We start from the raw sequence: 2503 nt of genomic DNA on the forward strand, positions 1-2503 counted from the left end.
GAGGGGAAGGTCTCCGCTATACAGACCTGGCCCACTCCGTCAACTCTCAAAGAACTCCAGCGTTTCCTAGGATTCTCCAACTTCTACCGTCGATTCATCAAAAACTACAGTACCATCGTCAGTCCACTTACCAACTTGCTCCGTCACCAGCCCAAGTCTCTGTCCTGGTCCCAACAAGCCACCAACGCCTTCGAGACCCTCAAGAGAGCCTTCACCACCGCTCCCCTCCTCGTCCACCCTAACCCTGACCTACCTTTCGTCGTGGAGGTGGACGCCTCCACCACCGGAGTGGGAGCGGTCCTCTCGCAGCAGCAGGGGATACCAAGTAGACTCCATCCATGCGCCTTCTTCTCCCGCAAGCTCAACCCGGCGGAGGTCAACTACGACATCGGTGACCGTGAACTCCTGGCCGTCAAGCTTGGCCTAGAGGAGTGGAGGCATTGGCTGGAGGGGGCTACACATCCTTTCCAAGTTCTCACCAACCATAAAAACCTTGAGTATCTAAAGGCTGCCAAAAGACTCAACCCTCGCCAAGCTCGCTGGGCTATGTTTTTCTCAAGGTTCAACTTCTCCATTTCATATCGCCCCGGTTCTAAGAATACCAAAGCTGATGCTCTTTCTCGCCTCCATGCCCCAGAGGAGAAGCCCGAAATCCCAGAGACGATCCTACCGGAGTCAATCTTCGTGAACCCTATCCAATGGTCCGAGGAAACCGTTCCCTCCTCCAATGCCTCCACACGCACTCCGCCGGGTTGTCCCAAGGCTTGCAATACGTCACACGGGCACGACGCACTCCACTTCTGCACAATACCCACTCTTCACTTGGCACTGGCCACCCGGGGTCAATGAGACCCTCTCGTTGCTCAAACAACGCTTCTGGTGGCCCAACATGGCCAACGACATCAGAAGGTACGTGCAGGGCTGCAGGAAGTGCGCCATCTCCAAGAGCCCACGCCATCTTCCCACCGGCAAGCTCCATCCTCTGCCCGTTCCTGAGAGACCCTGGTCACACCTGGGAGTGGACTTCGTCACCGATCTCCCTGGGTCTGATGGTCACACTTGCATCCTGGTGGTGGTAGACCGCTTCTCAAAATCCTGCCGTCTGATCCCCCTGGAGGGTCTACCTACCGCCATGACCACCGCAGAACTGTTGTTCAACCATGTTTTTCGTCATTACGGAATACCCGAAGACATTGTCTCCGACAGAGGACCCCAGTTTATCTCCCACGTCTGGAAGGCGTTCTTCTCCCTCCTGGGTGTGACCGTCAGCCTGTCATCTGGATACCATCCTCAGTCGAACGGGCAGACGCAACGGAAGATCCAGGAGATAGGCCGCTTCCTGCGTACCTTCTGTCACGGCCACCATAACTCCTGGAACCAGTACCTGGGTTGGGCCGAGTACGCGCAAAACTCCCTCCGTCAAGCCACAACTGGATTAACACAGTTTCAGTGCGTACTCGGTTACCAACCCCCACTGTTCCCCTGGATGGGGAACCCTCCAACGTTCCCGCAGTCGACTACTGGTTCCGGGACAGCGAGAGGGTTTGGGACTCGGCTCACCACCAACTGCAGAGAGCCCTGCGCAGACGCAAGACGACAGCCGACCTTCGGCGCTCCGACGCTCCAGTCTACCAACCGGGGCAGAAGGTCTGGCTGTCCACCAGAGACATCAGGATGCGTCTGCCCTGCAAGAAGCTGAGTCCCGCTTCATTGGCCCGTTCACCATCGTCCGGCAGATCAACCCCGTCACCTACTGTCTCCAACTCCCAGCACAGTATAGTAGAATTCATCCTACATTCCACGTATCACTGCTCAAGCCTCACCACCCTTCTGTTCTTCCCTCCACAGAACCTGACGTGGCAGCCGCCGAGCCCCCCCTTCCACTCATCCTGGATGATGGCACTGCTTACGTGGTTCACGAGATTCTGGATTCCCGGCGCCGTGGTGGTCAACTAGAGTATCTGGTCGACTGGGAAGGCTATGGCCCCGAGGAACGCTCATGGGTTCCCAGGAATGATATCCTTGATCCTACTCTGTTACAGACCTTCCACACCAACCATCCGGACAGACCTGCCCACGCCCTAGAGGACGACCACCACGACGTCGGGGTCCGCGGCCCTCAGGAGCGGGCCGTGGGAGGGGGGGTACTGTCACAGACACGTCAGGTTCCACCTCACTGCCTTACCCACGCACTCAATCACCAGTTTACTAATCACCGCCACCTGAAGCTCATCAGCACTGCAATCACCACCACCATAAAACCACCACACTCACACACACTCACTGTCCGGTCTCGTTTGCACTACAGAAATTGTATGCTTACCTCAAGGACTCCAAACGCCATACTTACCTGCTCCAGTCGTCTCCTTCAGCTCCTTCGTCTCCTGTTCTCCTCATGTGCCTACCTGCTTGTGTGTGTGAGTGTCTCCGCCATCATCCCTCTACTCATCTCCCCATCTGCATCTGAAAGACATCAAAGGACAGTATCACATTCTCTACTTCA

This window comes from Megalobrama amblycephala, linkage group LG5 (assembly GCF_018812025.1).
Source record: "Megalobrama amblycephala isolate DHTTF-2021 linkage group LG5, ASM1881202v1, whole genome shotgun sequence".
Lineage (NCBI taxonomy): Eukaryota > Metazoa > Chordata > Actinopteri > Cypriniformes > Xenocyprididae > Megalobrama > Megalobrama amblycephala.